The 23,424-nt window shown below is 36.2% G+C and overlaps 1 protein-coding gene across 2 annotated transcripts in view; it reads left to right on the top strand.

Annotated features, from left to right (window-relative positions):
* The window catches only part of tspan9a (tetraspanin 9a), a 241,296-nt gene that overhangs the window by 39,751 nt on the left and 178,121 nt on the right, over positions 1 to 23,424 (top strand). For both annotated transcript variants that reach the window (XM_067390091.1, XM_067390090.1), the window contains exon 2: positions 18,561 to 18,611. The gene's annotated coding sequence lies outside the window, so the exon portion shown is untranslated. The remainder of the gene's footprint in view (positions 1 to 18,560; positions 18,612 to 23,424) is intronic.

Raw genomic sequence — 23,424 nt, 5'->3', positions numbered from 1 at the left:
TGTGAAGTTAGAGCTGCGTTACGGCTAAATATTATGGCATGTTGCTTAGGAAAGGCCGGTCACACCCAACCCAAAGTTGTGGTGAGAGTTATAATAGGCACAATGATGCACATCATTAATAGTCACCCATCAGTCATTCCACATTTCCACGTGCCTCCCGCTTAGGGTGCCTGATATATTTATATCACATTTTTTGTAAAAAAATGTTGGTCAATATATAATTGCTTACAATATGCACTACCGTTTAAAAGTTTGGGGTCAGATCAGGGTTTTTTTTTTTTTTTTTTTTTGGGACATAAGATGTTGTAATATCTAATAAGATGTTCGACGCATGTTGTTTTTCAAATGTACATTATAAGCGACTTAAACTCACAGTGCTTTCAGATGGATTAGCATTTGGAGCCATACTTCATTGACAAGCTGCGCATAAAAAAAATAATCACAGCCTTTGCAACTTCATAATCGCAATAACACTAAAAATCGCATTTAGGTTCAATGTTATATTTTGTATCGTGCGATAAATTGTGCAGCCCTAGTAAGGGCGCATTAAGTTAAAACTAACATTAAAGACACTTAAGACATTTATAATGGTACAAAAGAATTATATTTCAAATAAATTATTCTTTTAGGCTTTTTATTCATCAAAAAATTCTGAAAAAAAAGTATCATGGTTTCTACAAAAAATATTAAATGTTTTCAACATTGATAATAATAAGAAAGGATCATGTAATACTGAAAATTCAGCTTTAAACAAATTAGTTCAAATTAACTTAATTAACAAATTAAATCTGAATCAAAATGTAAATTTTGTTTGAGTTTTGCCAACTTATTCGGGTTTACAGTGTATATTATTATAATATTAATAGTTAATATTATAAATATTATAATAATATTATAAATAAATCTTCAAAGATTTACGAATCATTTGTTTCGAATCATTGGTTCGGAGTGTGTATCAAACTGGCAAAGTCACGCCCTCCAGTGGTGAACCATTGAAATTTCGAAACACTTATGATGTAATAGGCCTTTTTCACAAGAATCGGAAATCACGTGACGCAGGGTAAAGTTAGTTCCGCTATGCGTCTACGGCTATTAGATTGATATGCTCTTTTCTCAAATATCGCTTCTTACCTTTTCTGTTTTGTCTGTTTTCCAAGTTGCTGTTGTATAATCTACAAAGAAATTTTCTACTTGTTTGTAGCTTATACAGCCACTCAGACCGTTGCTCGAATTTACCGGCAGGTGGATTATATTACCAGCTGTCATACAGTAAAGGCTACGCAGCTCATTCAGCAATTTCCCCGATCGTATCATGCACGACGAACACTATTTATATAATTTAGTCATTAAAAAATGAACTCCCAATATATTCTTTAATGGGGGATATAAAGTCGTGAGATAGCCTTCACAATATTGACGTGAGTTTAATACGTTTAAAAAAATATATAGCATGTTAATCTCATATGGCATCACATCCCACATTCAAGCATAACTAATCCTGATCGATTTAAAATGATTAAACTAAGACAATTAATTTCCAACACCACAATGTACACAACTATCAGTCTTTGCATTAATGTTGCAACAACACAATAATACTGTGTATAATACACACTTTATGATGATGACGACAGGAAAATATGAGTGAGCGATGACTGAAGTGTTTATATCCAGAAATATCAGGGTGCGAGCGGTCATTTCATGAATCAGAGGATCAGACTTGCCTGATAAGGGAGCTGCCAGCTGATCACTTCCCCAGCACGACACTAAAAACACTCTATAGCCTACATCCCAATGTGCATACTATCCACCCTAAATAGTACTGAATATTACACAACTATTTAGGATGGATAGTGTGCACGTTGAGATGCAGGCACTGTCTGTACAGCACATGGAGCGCGATAATGCACAGCCGCGCCAAACATACACAAAGAATATAACCAGTTTAACCGCCATCACTTTGAATTATTTATTAAATTTAGCTCTTAATGAGAGCTCTGTAGTCTCACCAATTATTCACCAAGAACGTTCAAACATTTTCATGACATTTAATTCGTAAAACGACTTTGATTCCCGAGCTGGTTCTGATCGAGGCTATCTATCACTGTAACCGGAAAATCTTTTACACTGCGTGGATTGTTCCGGAAGCCAAAAACCCGGAAGTGTGAAATTGGCCTATGAAGCCTCATTAACTGAAATCACATGACGTTGGCAGTTTGATACACGCTCCGAACCACTGATTCAAAACAAAAGATTTGTAAAGCTTCGAAGCTTCATGAAGCAGTGTTTCGAAATCGCCCATCACTAGATATTGTTGAATAAAGTCCTTATTTTTTTTATTTTTTATTTTTTTGGCACACAAAAAAATATTCTTGTCACTTCATAACATTAAGGTTGAACCACTGTAGTCACATGAACTGTTTTAAATATAACTTTAGTACCTTTCTTGGCGTTTGAATGTGTAAATTATCTTGCTTTCAATGTAGGCCTCACTGTGCCATCAGATTTCATCAAAAATATCTTAATTTGTGTTCCGAAGATGAACGAAGGTCTTGCGAGTGTGGAACAACATGAGGGTGAGAAATTAATGACAGAATTTTCATTTTTGTGCGAACTAACCCTTTAACAACAAACTATTACATTTAATTTTAGTATTAATTTATTTTATATAAAATAATCAACACTCAAATTAAAAACTAGTTACAGTCAATCTGTAGATTAAATAAATCATAATAAATACAACAAACATCACAACAAATATATATTTAGCAAAATGCTCTATTCTAACATTATTTATTTTTCTAGCAAACTAACGGGTTATGGGCATTTAATGGCTTTCCTGAGGTAAATGCAACATTATGTAACATGTTCACAAGCTGTTTTATTGACGTCTTTCGGTGGTTGAAACTTGATTACATGAGACATCATACACTTCAGTAAGTTGTACTGTATCTTTCCACATACCTTCCAATGTTCATTCATGTCTATTTCATGCCATAACTAGTAGCAAAGATGGAGACAATCGGTTCAGTGTGCCGAGACGGCTATAGCAATCTGTCAATTAAGAGTGCCAAACAGTATTGTTTGAATCTCATGATAAAACTGGCAAAATTTGAAAGCGGAGACTTTGTTTCTTCTTAAAAGTGAAAAGGAACAAAATGATTTTGAACGATTTGAGATAGACTACACAGCACTGACTGTTTTTCAGTGGTAAACACAATGAACTCAATGAACTGAAGTGGTTCTGAGAATCCATCTTTATCAAGCAATTTTGTAATTTGGCAACTAAATAAGTCATTTGCCTCCTAATTGCTTCATTTTAATAGGTAATTGTCCACTCATTTTTCAAGTCTGTAGCCCTGCAAGAAATCAAGGAATTGTTGCTTTCTGTGGGATGAGGAGATGTGCTTAGGACTGACTTGATGAATTGTAAGATTGATGCAACCTGCTCATTTATGTCTTGCTTGCTCACGAGCAGGTGCAAATCTACACAAAGGGTTCCAACTAAAACTTATCCATTTTCCTGTCCTTTTATTTTGTACACTCGCATACAGATACCAGATACAGTCAGGCGAACTTCCTGTTCCCTCTATCCCTCAAATGGCTTTATAGCAGCCTGTAAATGTAGACCGGGGTCATGGCGAGGTTCCTCAGAATATGGCATCTCATGAAATCTCTCTCTCTCTCTCTCTCTCTCTCTCTCTCTCTCTCTCTCTCTCTCACTCTGACACACACACACACACACACACACACACACACACACACACACACACACACACACACACACACACACACACACACACACACACACACACACAACACACACAACACACACACACACACACACACACACACACACACACACACACACACACACACTAAGGCTATGGCAGGAAGGCCACTGGGGACAGACCTCAAGACTAGCTTTGCTAAATTCGATGACAGTGTCACCTGGTCTGAACTAGAACTTTTTCAACCAGCACAGTAAAAGAAATCATCCTTTCGCTTACTTAATTTTTTTTTTAAGGATTAATTAATTGATTATAAAATTATAATAAATAACTAAATAATTATTTTAAAGGACAATTATTTTTAATTAGTGATTTTGAATGCAGCCTTACTCAGGCTGCATTTATTTGATCAAAAACAAATGAAAAACATTAACACTGTGATATATTATTGCAATTTAAAATTTGGAAAATTAAAAAAAAAAAAACTTGTATTTTAATATATTTTAAAACATAATGTGTGTAATATTAAAAGCTAATCCTGTGATGTTAATTTGAGTTTGCCCTACTCAAACCAATTATTTATTTTGAGTGTTAGGGTTTACAGTGTACCAAGTGAGAGGGTTTACACCACAGCATGAGGGTATTACAGCATGATCATTAGTATTTACAGCATTAGTTTGCTGTTTTTACACCTTTAGTTGAGAGATGTTTTCCTTAAGAAAAATGGATTGTACTTGATCCATTTTATTTTATAAAATATTTCCAAATGAATTGATATCAAATTGATTCATATCATTAAATGTTTGTATTGTCACAAATGTTTATAGTTGCGCCACATTCGCATCCATTTTAGTCGCAGTCTCTGTTGTTCTGTCTCTGGATCCATTATGCTTTCTTCTTTTACAGTGCTGGAGGGTTGTTGTATGGAAGTCTCATACATCTACCTGGGCTCTGTGTATTAATTCCTGTTCCTATTTAGCACCTCAGCAGCAATCCCTCAATTCAGCCCACTGCCCAAACAAAGCATGGTACACACAGCCGCTTGGGAAACGCTAACAAACTCCAGCAGAGCTCTTTTCTGGGGGTGTGCCTTTAATTCATCCTGGAAAAGTTCTCCCTTGAGAACAGGTGGCTGTGTCAGCCACATGGAGCTTAAGGTGCCAGAGGTCATTACTAGCTGGTTTATTGTTCACAGCAGTCTGTGAAGGGACTTGTGGCGTGTGCTGCAGAATCAAGGTTATGGCCAGGGGTCAGATGACATGGGCTGCTGCTCTGTAGCTCCACGGGGCAACTAATGAACTGTCTGAGGCAGTGAAATGCCTTCTGGCTTCAGAGAGTGCATTACTTGTCCATCTAACGGTTGTAGAAGCTCGGGTATATTTCTTCCACTGTTGCCCATTTATAGAAATTAGGGATGACCATGAGGAAAGTGACAGCAATGATTAATCATAAATAATGCAAGTTTGCATTAAAAAGCTTTTAATTGCTAATTCTCTAAGTTAGTTACAGTGGCAGTACCTTGCAGTGTGATTGAAGCTGGGACGGAAACCATAGTCAGTATGTTTACATGCACTTTAAATGTTAATTTCAGCTGGGCTAAACGATAATTAGTTAATCTTTAGTTTGACTAAAATGGTTAGATTTTTGCAAAGTCAGGCTATAACAGTGCTAAATAATGTGACTGCGATTTTTTTTTTTTTTTTTCTTTTTTTTTCTAGCATAACACATTAATTAAAGGTGCAATGTGTAAAATTTGGGAGGATCTATGGAGAGAAATGCAATATAACATACATAACTATGTTTTCAGTGGTGTATAAAAACCTTACATAATGAATCATTATGTTTCTGTTACCTTAAAATGAGCCATTTCTATCAACATACACGCGGGTCCCCTTACATGTTAAGTCGCCATAATGCGCTGGCATGTTTCTACAGTAGCCCTGAACAGACAAACTGCTCTACAGTCACTATGTTGTAGTTATTCAACAACATAGTAACGTTAAGTCGCTATGTTGTTCTTCTCAGTCGTTTGTTTTTTTAGAGGCAGCTTGCATCGTCTCTACGTTTAATGCGCACAAAGTAGTAGTAATCGCTTGGTTTACTAGAAGTTTATTCTTGCTTTGTTAGAAGTAAGAAGAAAACTCAACTCATCTTTTCTCTAGATTCTCTCTGCTGTCTCAGACGACGCCATCTTTGTCTTGTGTCAGCCAGACGGCCACCGTAGATTCTACGAAAGGGAAGGGTGAGCGCTAGATACCTCTAAAATTTACACATTGCACCTTCAATACATGAAATGTATATATTTTTTCCCATTAAGTGATATATTACTATATGTTACTTAGACTTGTGCCGATATTCGGTAATGCGATAAATCGCGATAATGAATATGCACAATATTGTAATCGTCAGCACTTCAGAATACCGTAAATAATAATTTATTATCAATTATTAATTTTTTTATAAGGCAATTAAGAATACTTTACCCATCAATCGTATAAAATGCACAACACTGCTGTATTCTGCGTCAAAAGGACACGCGCTCAGATGTAAACAATCCCAACGTGCACGTGAAGCACATGGCGGAACCAGTGAAGGAGACGAGCTGAATGAAAGTGCGCGTTCACTCTCTGACAGCAGAGGGCGCTGATGGAACAACAGCATGCAGCGGTTACCACGGAAACCGTGCAAACAAAGTAACTGCGCTAGTGAAGTTTTTAAAATGCTTCAAACAGCCATTAATTTTTTTTTTGTAATCTCAGTATTGTTCATCACAGCACCAAATACTGAATACTTAAAAAAGACTTAAAAGGATATTTATTTTCAAACCTAAACATTTTTATATTTTAATCTGGAATACAACATGCCCTAATGATTAGAAATGTTCTGATTATTTGTTATTGTTCAGTAAAACTTTGAAAACATACAGCTTTATTAGTTAACATGTTAATTCATTATCACTAAACTGACAATAAAAATACTTATAAAGTATTAATTATTATTAATTAATGTTAATTTCTTAATTACTATTTAATAACATTACTATAATCAAAATAACTTATTTAATGGACCTGAGATAAAACTAACAATGATCAGTTGTGTTTCTAAACTAGCATTAACAAAAAATAACACTTTTTTTTAACACAGTTAATGCATTACATAAAGTGTTATCTGTTGTTCATGGCCTTCTTTTGCATTTTAATCTGTTTGAAAATTTCAGTCAGAGTTGTTTTTTTTATTATTACAAAAAGAGTTCTTAAACCTGTTAAACTATGACAAAAATGGTTTTGCAACTTATTTTAATATCGTGATAATACCGTATACCGTGATAAAAGCTTCATCAATTAATCGCAACATGAAAATTTGATACCGTCACATGCCTAATGTTACTAAATGTTAGCAAACAGTAAGACACAATACAGTTATTAAAAATACCCTCCCAATGGAAATTCTCAATGGTTTCTGTGTTCATCTGCTCTATTCTGACCTTTCAAAGTTGCTTTCAGAATTCTCCATTCACACTTTGACTTCTCAATATCACCCGCCTTATGGAAACCAGTTAGTGGAAGCTGAAAACCACGTCTTGTCCTCTGCCTATGTCTGTGCATTTACTGGTTTCTCCTTTTTCTATTCCTCTTCTCCTCTCCCTTCTGCCTTGCATGTTCTTCTACCTATTTAGCCCTTGTTGCGCTCATGTTGCGCATTTCTGTGGCACTCAACCCTTTAGCGCACAGCTATCAAGCTACCGAACAGTGATGTTTGACTCACGGCTAACGAGCAGCCAAAGAGCTGCTATTTATAGCGCCTGCCCCACGGCCTTGGAGCAGCATGTCAGAGTAATGTAAACCTATTAATTTTTTTTCTCTGCTTGTTTAAGTCATACATCTGTACATCCCTGCACACATTCCTGTGGCATTTTAAATAACTATGAGTATTGATGCGTTTTAGTATTTGTTGGCAGACCACTGTGAAGACAACATTTCAAATCTTTTCTCGGGGCGATTCCACTACTGGTTGGATAAATTAAATTTTCTCAGCAAACACATCACAATAATCTGTTGCATACAGAGACTTGGTTTTCATTCAAACACCTTTTGTTCATCCTCTCTAATCCTTTAAACCAAGAGTCTATTAGTTTTAATAGCACTTTTGAGTTGCACTGGGAATTTTTTTTTTTTTTATCCCATATTGTGAAAAGGCTTACATCCCAGTGGACACGGAGTAAGGGTCGGTTTGTTTTATCTGAAGAATAGCTCATTGAGTAACTGAATCTCACTGAAAATATTTCCCTCAGGTTCACAGAGTAACTCTGGGAGGCTTGTGTGATGATGTCATGCTGCCTTCAGGATGATGGGATGGATCAGGGCTCTTGCAAGGCGCTGACAGCTCATCCTGTAGTTATGCCACACTTGCTACGCGCTCTGCAGTGCCACGGCAAGCGTCTGAGCGGGATCAGAGGGGCTTTTTGGGGGATGCGGAGGGATTCACAGCTGCTGCACACTACTCAGAATTCCACTCAGAATTCCACCGGCTCTTTAACCATTCACATTTGTTCAAATTTGGCCAACGCTGGGAATCTTAGCTACGTTGCCGTTTCAGGTGCCAGCATTTGCATGGGGATCAAGAAGGAAATTCCTTGTAAAAGGGGATTGATGGTATGGCTGTGGACTAGTTTGCGCTGTTGTGCAATTTCAGAGTTGAATGTTGAAGTGCCAGACTTGATTATGTACTTAAATTAAAAATTATGGTATAATATGAAGTTTTGTAGTCATTGATTATAAATGTAACAAAAATGTTTTATTTTACAGTGTCCTTGTTACACATATTACATGTAGTTATGTAGTAATAACTATAAACCAAACCCTAATCCTAACCCTAAGTACATGGATTTAATTGTTATTACTCAGTACTTAAATGTATAATTACACTGTAACACAGAAACCTTAAAATAAAGTGTAACCAGATTTTTTTTGAAAGAAATTAATAATTTATTCATCAAGGGTGTATTAAATTGATCAAAAGCTACAGTGAACATTTATAATGTTATAATTCATAACATTTATAATGTTATAATTCATAACAATTATAATGTTATAATTCTATTTTACATAAATGCTGTTCTTTTGAATTTTTCATTCATCAAAAAATCCTGAAAAAAACCAAAACAATGTATTATGATTTCCATATAAAAGCAGAACAACTGTTTTCAGCATAAATAATAATTCGAAATGTTTCTTGAGCACCATATCAGCATATTAGAATGCTTTCTGAAGGATCATGTGACACTGAAGAGTAATGATGCTGAAAAATTCAGCTTTGCCATTATAGGAATAAATTAAATTTAAAATATATTTAAAAAAATAAATTGTAATATTTCACTTTTTTTCTACTTTTACTGTATTTTTTAATCAAATAAATGCAGCATAGGTAGTTTAACTGCAAAACACTCACTATCTGGCCACTGTTACACACGCAATGCAAGTGGATGTCTGTTCATCAAAGCTGACGCGCAACAAAATGCTTCACGAAAAATAAAGCGCAGTTGATGAACGAACGACAAGGAAGCACAAAAAATGAACGTACAGTACACAAGATTTAATACAGAGTGTTTGTTGTTAGTCACCAACAGCACAGCAGCTCCAGACAATCAAACCCAGTGTTAATCACATGAGAAGTGGAATCAAAGCAGCCTCCGTGCTTGTTTTCAGGCCCTCCCGTTTAGCTCTCTCCAGCGCTAGAAAGCTTTTCTAATGTAAACACAGGTCCTAAAGTGCTTGCCCAGTCATAAACCTTCATTCCAGTGATATTCTTTTGAGCTTTTGTATTGTGTCCCATCTCTCATTCTGCATTTTTTTTTCTTCTTTTTTTTTCTTATTCTCAAATCTCCCTCTTGCTCGTTCTCTCTCCTCGACCGTCATATGCCCCCTAATGCTGATTGGTTAGATGTTTGTTGTTGGTGTCGGCCTGACTAACTTCCAATCAGTGTTTTTGAAAGTCCACCTTTAAATTGAAAATGCACAGAATGTTGTCTTCACCAGAAGCACATGCCATCAATTGCTAACCTCAGAGCCCATGGTAGGTCTGTCTGAAATGGTTTATACAGATTTGTTAAAAATCAATGACTGTATACAAAAAAATGAATGGGATTTTGACTTCAGGAATCTGACTGTTGCACTCTGTTAGCCTTGTTTTGTTATTTTATTGGCTGAGATCCTAATATATGGTGAAAAATGCATGCTGTTTGTTATTTCCAGGGTCCAAGCTGTATGCTTATTTTGCCAAGGGATAAATGTAAATTGTCAGACAGTACTGGCATCCTGATGAAAATGATAATAAGATCAGCATTAATTACTGAGTTTTATAACCCATAATTTTTAAAATGACACATGGCTATGCATATGCCATGCCATGTGTTAATAAACACATTTCCCCCCCGATTTTTGATCTTTCCAGTACCGCTCTCCAAATCTCTGCCTGAAACAACATGAGCCCATGCCAAAGGTGACTGGCTGCTTTGTGTCGTAATTATAAAGCAGAAGGTGAAGACAAGGACCGCCTGCCCTCTTACGCCCACCCCGCGCTGCTGGGTTAGTCTTAATAAAGATTATCTTCTGATAAGCCTGTGTTGCCTTGGGTATGTTGAGTGCAGTTTGAGGATGCGATCTCGTCCGCGACAATAAAAAGCTAATCATAGATAATCACCTCGCTGCAGGCAGGCAGCGCCTATATCTCCCCTTTCCCTGAACTATTGAGTTTGCAGTGTACAGGAAAGGCTTTTCAATCAGCCCACCATCTGCTGCTCGGGTGCACATGAGCCAAAATTTATTTTGACTGTTTTCTGAAAAACAACACTTTTATAAAGGAGATGTATGAGTAATTGACAAAAGAGATGAGACTGTATTTGTGTAAACAAAAGGTTTGTTTTGTCTGAGTTTCTTTCTGAGTGCTGTTTTTTTTTTTTTTTTTTTTTTTTTTTATGGTGGAGCTACATGTAGCATCGAAATGAAATACAAAGGAGCATTGAAAGATGGAAAAATCAATGAGCCTTTTGTGAAATATTTTTTTTTCAGGGCTTATTCAGCCGTATAAGTCTTTCCCTCTCATCTTTTGTTCGCTCTCTTGTTTTATTTCTTCACACTGTCCTCCATTATGAAAACTGGATGAGCTTGCGGCCACAAATCGTTAATTGCCTCTCATACATAAAGCCTCATTCTCGGTTTAATGTGGCACTGTATCCTCCATACGCGTCCTGGCTGTAACGATAGACAACCCTCTGGTGCTTTTTCTCTTTGCATAATCTTAACGGGCAAAGCCCTCGTTGCATCCCTGCAGCTGTGGTGACGCCACTCATAGCGCACTCTGAGTTTATTCTCCTTTTCCCTTCTCCACAGCAGTTGGCAAACTTGAGTCCTCACTCCCAAGTCCCCCCATAAATGGCACAGGAGCAGACATTTACATAGCACATTAGGAGCGGCACTGAATGGCAGAGTCCGTACTGTTTAATGGAAAACACTCCATTGCAAATGAATATTTTATTGGGGATGCTGTTGACATGCTGCGGCGATGCTGTGCTACTGTGGCGTGCATTACTCATGTGTGAGACTGTAGAGAGGGCTTTTCTACTGACAGCAGATTAGACAATGAACTGTCAGAGATGTTCGTGTCACACCATAGGACTGCTGCTTGATCTCTTTGATCAAATTTCACTTGTTGAGCTGACATTTTTTGATTGATCTGGCTTGTGTTAGTATGTTTGAAACCAAAATGCAGATTTAATTGTGCAGTGCAGTGCAGTAGTCCTTGTCGAACATATACAGTAGCTTTATAAAATATTTGAACACTTAAATCACACTTTATAAAGTGTGAATGCCATTTTATGTAATAAAATATCAAACCAAAAAGTGTCATTCAGGGGCATTTTATTTACCCACAGTTAATGCAACAATTGGTATCATTTAAAAAATGTTTATTAGTGTAAAATGTATATTATAATTGATGATAGGCCTATATAATGCCGTTTTCATGTTTAATGCAGGTGGTTAGTAAAGGTTTCAAGTTTTATAATATACCTAGTAGAATAACGTGTGTGGTCAATACTTCATTTAGAACATTATCTATTCTTATATAATTTCTAATCTTTAAAAGTACCTTCTTTTTGTGAAATGTTTTGCAGACATTAAAGGGCTGATTGATTATGATTTCACTTTTTTTAACTTTAGTTAGTGTGTAATGTTGCTGTCAGAGCATAAACAACATCTGCTCATGTTGGGCTGCTTTAGAGAAGAAGAAGATTTGTTGTAGTAGAGTGTTGTTACCGTGACGTCATTCTACGACAGACTGCTTCACAAACAAGGGTCAATTCAGCACTGGATTCGCCCAAAGCAACTACACAGCAACTACATCCATTTATAAATCTGACTCTGGTTTGAACAATGTAAAACTGAACACCATTACTGACTACAGCTCATTTGCATTTAAAGGGACACACAAAAACTGTGTGTTTTTGCTCACACCCAAATAGGGGCAGATTTGACAAGCTATAATAAATTATCTGTGGGGTATTTTGAGCTGAAACTTCAGACACACTCTGTGGACACCAGAGAAATATTCTTTCTTGTAAAAGGGGCATTATAGGTCCCCTTTAATACTGGCCAAAATTCTTTACTTAACTTTTGGAGCTGCTGTATGTGATCAAAACATTGCAAAGACATGGAAGAGAGGAAGTACAGTAGTCCTTATTTCAAGTCACCCAACACAGCCAAATGGATGGCTCTAAGCATGTCTTCCATCGTTCAGCACTTCAGAATGTCTGGCCCGTGTCCAGTGCTACAGTAGCCGGCCTGCACTGAACCCATCTCCTTCACTGCATAGATTGTGAAAACATGTAAAATGTAGACTAAATTAGAGTTTACAGCAACAAAGCTACTGGATTTTTTCTGTGAAAAGTCAGTGACTTGTTTGGCAATATGTGGCAGAATTTACCAGTTTTATGCCAAAGAGCAGTGATGTTAATATGTTTTACTAACCAATAGCCCTCTCCAAGTATTATAGAACTCTTTGGATATTTCTACTTTCCTGGATAGAAGTCTGGCTTTGAATATAAAAGTCATGGACAAACCTGATTTTCTTCTTCTTTCTTGACTTTAACTTTTCTTTGTTACTACTTTCAGACCCAGAAATATTTTCAGTTACAATCAAAATCCCTATCAAACATTCCTCAGGCATGTCATCATACTCTTGGACTATGTCCTTCATTCTCTTCCTGCATAAAAAAACAAGGAGGAGAAAGTCTGAGCATCCTGACCAGAGAGAACGACTGCAGCTGTTTGGGATTTAGGTGTAGTGGCTTTCCCTATGGAGCAGGATTATTAAGAGAGAAACTCAGAAACCCTACAGTGGGCTAGATAGTGGCATGGCACTGATGGATGAGAGCATTCTCACATGAGTGCGTCTACTTGTTGACTCTGTGTACTTGTGTGTCCGTGCTGCATGCAAGTGGACAGACTGATGCCAACAGCTGTTGAACCTCCATTTAGCGCCAGAAAAGTGTACAGTATTTTCACGATTGGTTGCTTGTATGCGTGCAGACTTGACCCTCGCAAGTCCTATCAAGAGCAGCATTATTTGCATGGATTCTCTCTAAATCTATGCCTTGCTCAAGGAGCTTTTCACAGCATAATCAATGAGTCTTACTCATTCACATCAATAGAGTGCGGTGCATATCACTTACAGATGTGCTAAGCCGGCCCTTCTCCGGCTCATGTCCGCACTCCGCTGCAGTTTCCACCTGTATCGGATTTATTTGAAGCAGATGCACGCTCTCTTGAGAGCTGTCCTGGAGCGCCCTTCTGTACCCATGTACCTTGACGCACAGCCTCTGTGACAAGGGCAACTGCTGTTGTCCTCTAAGCTCCTCCACCGCCACTAAAACCCAGCATGCACTGCATTTGCTCTTCAGCACTGCTTCAGATAAGCTCACAAATCAAAGCCCATACACATTGATTCTCTTTCCCTTTTTTTTCATCTATTTCCATTTTTTTTTTTTTTTTTTTTTGCAAAAGAATAGATCTCAGTTCATTGTGAAAAGGTCACATCGGTCACTGTTTCATATTTACCCTCGAGGCTATAATTTTGCAGACGCTCCTCTCAGTGATGAGTAGTTTGAGTTAATAGCAAATCGGGCCCTTCTACCCTCATGGACCTCTTCTGCTAGGCGTAATGAGCATGTGCTGTGAATTTTTTTAAGATGTCCAGTTGTCAATTGACCGGTGGGAGACAGAAGTCCACTTCTGGAGTGCCTCAGACAGTTAGAATAACATCGGAACTGAGTAATGATGTCCTGGAGTGCACTCCTGTTTATTGTCCTTGGACTAGTGTTGGATTGAGTCGGGTTTACATAGCAACTCTAAGTTTTGCGTAGGATGGTAAAACAAGGTGAATTTCATTTACGCTAATTGCAGGTCTTTATGTATTATATTTACTTAATTTTGCTGTGAAGCTTTAACCATTACTTTGAAAACCAGTTTACTTGATTGCATGTTGTTCTCTGGGATCTAATTGAGGAAATTTCACTCAACCATAGCGTACAAGGACTGCTGTTTTCATGTTTAATGAAACAGACCTTTCCTTCTCTATGCAATTGATAAAGAGGCTGGGGGTTACACTTTTGCCACCTTGTTCATGTCAGATTCTCCTCAGAAGATGAACGCTACTGTATGACTTTAAAAGGGAGGGGTTCACAGAACAAGGGTTCACAGCTTTATAACAAGATACAGTTTGCAGACTGCCTTAAATTAAAAAAAAAATATTCTGGGACCCTGCTTTGAAATGGATGGGTGATGTCGATCTAGTGCATGGAGAGTCAGAATGATTGGGAAACATTTGGATCATCTTTAGCAGCCCCACAGCTGCATTTGTGGCTCTCTTGGATGGAGTCATTGTAAGTAAGGGAGGGAAAGCCGATATACCATTTCTCATCTGAAGGAAATGGAAGGCGGAGGTTACGCTGTTGTAACTCATGCTCCAATAGGAGAGGGGTGGCCCAAGCTGTGCGTGCGTGTGTGTGTGTGAGAGAGATTGGAGCTTTAAATCTGCTTATAGACATCTTCTGCACCCCTCTTCTTAGCTGCGTTATAGAGAACTATCATTCACTCAACACTGCCACAGCTGCTTTATTGCACTCACTGTATCGCATAGCCTGCAAATGAATCTTCAACTGAATGTGTGTGAGAGTGTGATTGTTATCTATCTATCTATCTATCTATCTATCTATCTATCTATCTATCTATCTATCTATCTATCTATCTATCTATCTATCTATCTATCTATCTATCTATCTATCTATCTATCTATCTATCTATCTATCTATCTATCTATCTATCTATCTATCTATCTATCTATCTATCTATCTATCTATCTATCTATCTATCTATCTATCTATCTATCTATCTATCTATCTATCTATCTATCTATCTATCTATCTATCTATCTATCTATCTATCTATCTATCTATCTATCTATCTATCTATCTATCTATCTATCTATCTATCTATCTATCTATCTATCTATCTATCTATCTATCTATATATCTATCTATCTATCTATCTATCTATCTATCTATCTATCTATCTATCTATCTATCTATCTATCTATCTATCTATCTATCTATCTATCTATCTATCTATCTATCTATCTATCATCTATCTATCTATCTATCTATCTATCTAATGTTTTTGTCTGCTTGATAGGACCATACAAATTTGCGTATCTTGTATTAGAGCAGTTAAAATTTGGACTACAATTCTCTCATACTGATCACTGGTCATGGCACCTCTTGGAAAAGAACTCTCTGAGGATTTGAGAATTAGAATTGTTGCTCTCCACAAAGTTGACCTAGGCTATAAAAAAATTGGTAACACCCTGAAACTGAGTTACAGTACAGTGGCCAGTATCATACAGAGGTTTTCCAAGACAGGTTCCACTCGGAACAAACCTTGCAAGGATTGATCAAAGACGTTAAGTCCTCGTGCTGTGCATCAGGTGCAGAAGCTGGCTTCAAAAAATAGATGCATGAGTGCTTCCAGCATTTCTTTAGAGGTAGCAGAAGCGGATGGTCAGCTTGTCAGTACTCAGACCATACGCCGCACACTGCAACAAGTCGGTTTGCATTGCCGTCATCCCAGAAGGAAGCCTCTTCTGAAGCTGGCTCACAAGAAAGCCCACAAACAGTTTGCTGAACCTGTCCAAGAGCATAAATTACTGGAACCATATCCTGTGATCTGAAGAGACTAAGATAAACTTGTTTGGTTTAGATGGTGTCCAGCATGTGTGGTGACACCCAGGTGAGGAGTACCAAGAAAATTGTGTCTTACCTACAGTCAAGTATGGTGGTGGTAGCATCATGGTCTGGGGCTGCATGATTGCTGTTGGTACTGGGGAGCTACGCTTCATTGAGGGAATCAACATGTACTGTGACATTCTGAAGCAGATCATGGTCCCTCCCTTCAGAAACGGTAGTTTTCCAACATGATAATGACCCCAAACACAACGCCAAGATGACAACTGCCTTGAGGAAGCTGAAGGTGATGGAGTGACAAAGTATGTCTCCACACCTAAATCTTATTTGAGCACCTGTGGGGCATCCTCAAGAGGAAGGTAGAGAAGCACCATGTGTCTAACATCCAGCAGCTCCGTGATGTCATTATGGAGGAGTGGAAGAGGATCCCAGCAACAACCTGTGCAGCTCTGGTGAATTCCATGCCCAGGAGGATTAAGGCAGTGCTAGATATCAGTGGTGCTCACACACAAAAAAATGACACTTTGGACAGTTTTGACATGTTCACTTAGGGTGTACTCACTTTTGTTGCCAGTTATTTAGACAATAATGGCTGTATGTTGAGTTATTTTTAGAGGACAGTAAATCTGTACAGCTATACAAGCTGCACATTGACTACTCTAAAGTATATCCAATTTTCATTTCTATAGTATTGTCCCTTGAGAACATAATGAAATGGTTTCTGAAATGTAAGTGGTGTACTCGCTTTTGTGAGATACTGTGTGTGTCTGTGTATTGTATATTCCATTCCATCTAGTAAGTTTGAATGTCCAAAGGCCATACACGTGCAAGAAGTTCACACATAAAATGTCCATTTACAAATTTAGAAAATATTAATATAATTATTTTATATTTAAATAAAAGTAAAATAAAACTATAAACATTTCATATAGTATTTTAATAATCAGTGTTGAGGGTAACGCATTACATGAGTTATGTAATCAGATTAGTTTTTCAAGTAACGAGTAAAGTAATGCATTACTTTTAAAATTACAACAAAATATCTAAGTTACTTTTTCAGATAAGTAACTCAAATTACTTTTTCTCATTTAATGGCTGACACCTCTACTATATCCATGAGGAGTTGTGTGCGCTGTGTAAACATGATAGTTATTGAAGTTCTCACTTGAAAAAAAATAATTAAATATTCCTCAAAATTAATAAAAACAGTAAAATGCAAACTCAGAATATTATGCAAACCTGCAATAATTAAATATGTTAAATAACACAAATATACTTTAATGTCTTTGCTGCTGACCTTCAATGATCTAATTCAATCATACTAATAAGCAAAAAGAATGACTTTAAATAACTTCATATTTTGGTTTCTTTCTTTTTTTTCTTTTTCTTTTTTATTGCTGAAAGTAATAGTGTTGAACTTTCGTCTCCTGTATCCTATTCTTTTGCAATCTGGAATGGCAGCATCGCTGAAAGGTTTGTTTGAGCTGCGCCCTCTACTGGACAGGCATGTATTTGCATTTCCTTCAGACTGAGGCTTATTCATTTCACTTCTGGTGTGAAAGGGCCTTTACATTTGCTAAAACTTTTTTGTTATTAAAATACAAACAAGCAATCCCAGCCCTGGAAAGAAAAAGTAACGCAAAAGTAACGCAACATTACTTTCCATAAAAAGTATCCAAGTAATCCAATTGGTATCACTTTATTATACAGTATGTGTACTTTCCTGGTACATGTATCGTAATTATGTACATTATTTCTTGAGAATTTAGTTTTTTAAAGTGGCATCAGTGAGAAAACAACACTATTTGGTAAGCCTCTGTTTTGTACTGTTGTTAAAATGCACACACTGTAAGTAAGTGTCCATTATTTGTGTCCACACTTGTCTGTGAGTACAACATACTTACCATGTATATACCACTAGTAAGTACAGTAATGTCTTACTAGTTACATAAATAAGTGCTTGTTATTACCCACACTTGTACAACATAGTTACCATGTACCAGTTACCATTGGTAAGTACAGTAATGTTAATTCTTATTAGTTTCCATGTACATACATGTCAGGTAAGTACCTTGTGTTACCACTCTCTTACTTGTATGTACAACATAATTACTATATGTACCAGGAAAGTACACGTACTGTAAAATAAAGTGCTACCATGCAATTAGTTAATTTTTAGGGTGTAACAAAATATTGTAAAGCATTACTTTTAAAAATAACTTTCCCCAACAGTGTTAATAATTGAGGTTATAAACAAACCTACCCATATGGCCTTGGTATATGTCAGTGAAAAAGAAGATATTGAATTGAGTTGTCTTTAGGGTAACATACATCAATGAATCCAGAGGCAGGAATCCAAGGAGTCCAGGGACTTCTATTAAATAAGCATGTAAGAGTAAATAGTATTTTGATTTTAGTTTTATTATCTTTCGTGCAGTTATCTAAACAGTCTAGAACAGTTTTTAATGCTCTTTTCTTATCTTGTGTTGTACTTTAATAATTCACAGCTATAAATGTGGTGTGTGTGTGTTTTTCAGGAACCTGCATTCTGTGAATAAGACATCCTTGAATTGTTGTAAACTGGACAGGTAAGACTATAAAAACATTTCCTAAAACACAGCACTGTCTTCATTCAGTAATGATTCTACACTATTATGATTAAAGGGTTAGTTCACCCAAAAATGAAAATAATGTCATTTATTACTCACCCTCACCCTCATTCCACACCCGTAAGACCTTTGTTAATCTTCGGAACACAAATTAAGATATTTGTTGAAATCCAATGGATCACTGAGGCCTCCATAGCCAGCAATGACATTTCCTCTCTCAAGATCCATTAATGTGCTAAAAACATACTTAAATCAGTTCATGAGTACAGTGGTTCAATATTAATATTATAAAGCGACAAGAATATTTTTGGTGCGCCAAAAAAACAAAATCGACTTATATAGTGATGGCCGATTTCATAACACTGCTTCAGGAAGCTTCGAAACGTTATGATTCTTCTGTGTCGAATCATGATTCAGATTGTGTGTCAAACCGCCAAACTGCTGAAATAACGTGACTTTGGCGCTCTGAACCGCTGATTCGACACGCTGATTCATAACGCTCTGAAGCTTCCTGAAGCAGTGTTTTGAAATCGGCCATCACTATATAAGTCATTATTTAGTTTTTTTTGGTGCACCAAAAATATTCTCGTCACTTTATAATATTAATATTGAACCACTGTACTCGCATGAACTGATTTAAACATGCACCTTTATGGATCTTGAGAGAGGAAATGTCATTGCTCCCTATGCAGGCCTCACGAAGCCATCGGATTTCAACAGAAATATCTTAATTTGCGTTCTGAAGGTTAACGAAGGTCTTACGGGTGTGGAACGGCATGAAGGTGAGTAATAAATGACAGAATTTTCATTTTTGGGTGAACTAACCCTTTAAGAAAGTGTAAAAGAGGAGATTAACCACCTGTAGAAACAAATAATGGTAAAAATCATTATACAGTACTCGAAATGCTAGCTATATAAAAAGAAAGTGCCACCTTTAAGTTGAAATCACTTTATTGATAATGCATTGTCTGATTTATTTGCTCTAGATTTTGTATTAGTTGGACCTACAACCTGTACCATGTCATTTCTTTTAGCATGATTTTAGTTGAAGCAAAATTTATGATACCATTATGTTCAGATGTTTTGCCTATGGGCATTTACAAAGATGGCTGTGAGTGAACTGATTTGTTCCAGTGAAAACTTCAAAGATGCTGGGATGACATTAAAATATTGATGTTTTATGGCACGCCTTAAGAGTTTCCTCTAAATTAGAAACATCCATTCAGATACAAGAGATATAGCAGACTGGCCCCAAAGCATCATAAATCACAATATTCTCTGATTAGCGTTGAAATCTATAAAACGATGTCTTCCTATACTACCACATAATGCTGACATGATTTATAGAGATTCTCAAATGTATCTTAAATCATCTCTTGCTGCCTCCTTGAGCTCTATGAATATCCTGACCCTCTATAGATAGTCCTGCATATCTTGATTGGGCCTCATTACAAGGCTCATGCTCTGATATTTGACGACATAGTTGACTCGCTCATAGTGCATGTGATCTCACAGGAGCACCTTAAATTCAAAGCAAGTTTGCGTGTGTGTAAAGGTGCTCTAGTTGTTCTCTTAATGACCCCAAGGCTGACACATCAAGGCTAGGGTAGCCAAACAGGCCAGCTAAAATTAGTGTGAGGCCAGATAACCTGCAGCAGTGGATCAAAGGAGTGCTGAACCGGCCGGCGTCAGCATGGCTAGGGATACATTCATATGTTTGTGTGTGTGAATGCTAAGCTCCTTGGCCATATGGTATGAATATGATAACCGTAGTGTTATCATATATATATATATATATATATATATATATATATATATATATATATATATATATATATATATATATATATATATATATATATAATATTAGGTGTGTAACAGTACGCAAAACTGCTGGTTCAGTACGTACCTCAGTTTTGAAGTCACAGTTCTGTACTGCAGGGGAGAAAAACATTTTTTTTTTTTTTTCTTAAGTTTAAAGTTTCTTAAGTTTCTTTTTGCATTAACTTCTAAATCTAATTATAAATTCATGTTTTTACTCCAATTAGTTGTTGAAATATAATCATTTACACAGTGGCTTTCATTCTGACAGATTTATTAAAACATACATTAAATAATCAAGACTTCACTAACAAGTTAAGTAAAATATAATGAATATATAGGCTAATGTAATGTATAAATATTTAGTGAAAGAGTTCATTTCCCTGGCGAATGAACAAGCTGTGGACTCGTCTGAGGTAAATGCTATGTGACATTGTTTACAAGCTGTTTTATTGATGTCTTTCCAACGTTGAAACACTGATTCGCCAAAACGCCATTTTTATTTATTTATTTATTTATTAAATTTCGTGATAAAATAGACATAATTTGAAAGATGACACTTTTGTTTCTTATTGAAAATAACAAAACATGGAGCTTATTGCGATTTTTGGTGGTTAGGCTACAATGCTGCATTCGTCATGTAGATCCAATGGTCCAGGGCTGGGCTGGGCACGGGGGATGGGGTGTGTTCGGTATGCCATGGGAGTATTGTGGTACATACTGTGGGTTGTCGTTTTTTCGTATATACATACATGCATACATACACACACACACACACACACACACACACACACACACACACACACACACACATATATATATATATATATATATATATATATATATATATATATATATATATATATATATATATATATATATATATATAATATATATATAATATATATGTGTGTGTGTATATATATATATATATATATATATATATATATATAATATATATAATATATAATATATATAATATATATGTGTGTATATATATGTACATATCTCGTAATATTCTCCATTCAACAATAAAAAATTTATTGCATCTTTCAGACATTTTTTTTCTCATATTTATAGTTAATTTGAGGCTGTTTCTATGGTGCTATAAGCACGTGATTGTAACATGAGAGCGCTTCCAAGTAGCTAATGTGCGAGCTCTTGCACAAAACTGGACGCACGCTCTCAAATATAGCCTACAGTGGTCTCATGGCTGTGCTCTCGCTCGGATATAAACTTTGGTCTGTGCACTCGTGAATCTCTACGTGCTCTTGAGTTAATTGCTTATTGTAAACAGCTTATTGTAACAGGTAAACTGGATAATTCAGGTAACAACACAGAGAATTAAGAATCAAAGGTAAATTTTGAACTCTGTCATTTTTATAAATTCAGCTATTTTATCTTGTGGACTATATGTAAACTGTTAAGTGAAATATCTTATTCAGGACAGTACTAAATAAAAAAAAATAACATGCCTTTTTTATGATCCTTCTTATTTTGTTAAAAACATTTTTTCAATATTCTGCAAGGAGTATGTAAACACAAGACCTAATGTCCTGTGGTATCTGGCACCGGGACATTAGCAGCATTAATATTAATTGTTTATTATTATTATAATTATATGAATATATGGTATGAATTAAAATAATTATAATTCATATCAAATAAATATAATAAATAATTATCAGGAAAAGATGAGCAAGAATTTCTTTCACCTCAAAACTGCTTTAATTTGGAGCGAGAGATTCAGGGGAAGTGGCTTTATTCCATCAGATACATGCCACTTTACTCACAGCTGATTGGTCCAGTTTGGGTTTGCGATCTCTAATCCAGAATAAAACCTGCTCCGGAGCAGGTTAGCCATGTAGCGTAAGTTACAACGGTGATGAACACAGCTAAAAACCAATCCATCTTCTTGAGCTTGAAAAACCACAGTTTGCTCAAACTAATCTCAAACTTACCTGGGTAACAAAGGAAACCGGCTTTGTTCAACAGGCCATTGCAGGTGTCAATACACAGATCCGATATTTTGACAGCTGCTGTTAAATTTTAGTGCTGGCTGTTTACATTCACTGAACAAACTGTGTTCACATTAACATCTTGACAAGACAGGCGGTTTGACAGTGCATTTTACCGTTCAAGCGTGTACTGTAGCTGCATTAACGTGATCGCTTCTTGCAGAGAACGTAATGCGGTTTGAAGGCAGCTGAGTGTTAGGCAGACACCACTAGGTTTCTGAATTGAGTTGGTATTTGATCAAACTGTAGTATTTGTTTGTAGCCTGCATGCGATTTTAAGTTTATTATTGAATATAGTGAATTTTCTAATATAATTGCTGCTTTGAAGGCTGTAGCAGTGCTGCTTTAAAAAGAATGAGTTTGGAGATGCATCTTCTTAGACATGGGTTTTACCATGCTGAGAATGCTGCACGCTAAAGCACAGCATGCTAAAATCCTCTCTGAGAAGATGTGCATTCATCTCATTTAATTCACTGCTGCTACAAAATATTAAAACTATAAAAAAAAAAAAAAAAAAAAAATCAGGATGTCAACAAGTTGACCATCCTGCCCATTTCTAGTAATACATAATCTGTTACAATTAATATACATGGTATCTTTACAGTGGTAGCACTTTATTTTACAGTCCACAAATCATTATTTTTTAATAATGTTTATAATGGTTGTGAATGGGGGGGCCACGTTTTGAAGTAAAAAAAAAAAAAAAATCATTTCTGGGTGAACTGTCTCTTTAAAAATGTTCTTATCTTTTTTTTTTCTTAAGATTGTTCTAAAGACTTAATGAGAAGTGTTCATATTGCTGAAAAGAATGTTTTTAAAAATCATCATAAATAACAAGTTATAGGATAACCTCCAACCTTTCTTAAATCCCTGAAGTAAGATGTTTAATGAAATTATTAGGTTGTTTCAAATATTAAGGATTACAGCATACATAATTACTAGTACCGTGAATG

Source organism: Chanodichthys erythropterus, chromosome 7 (assembly GCF_024489055.1).
Source record: "Chanodichthys erythropterus isolate Z2021 chromosome 7, ASM2448905v1, whole genome shotgun sequence".
NCBI classification, from domain to species: Eukaryota; Metazoa; Chordata; class Actinopteri; order Cypriniformes; family Xenocyprididae; genus Chanodichthys; species Chanodichthys erythropterus.
This window is presented reverse-complemented; position numbering and strand designations above follow the sequence as displayed.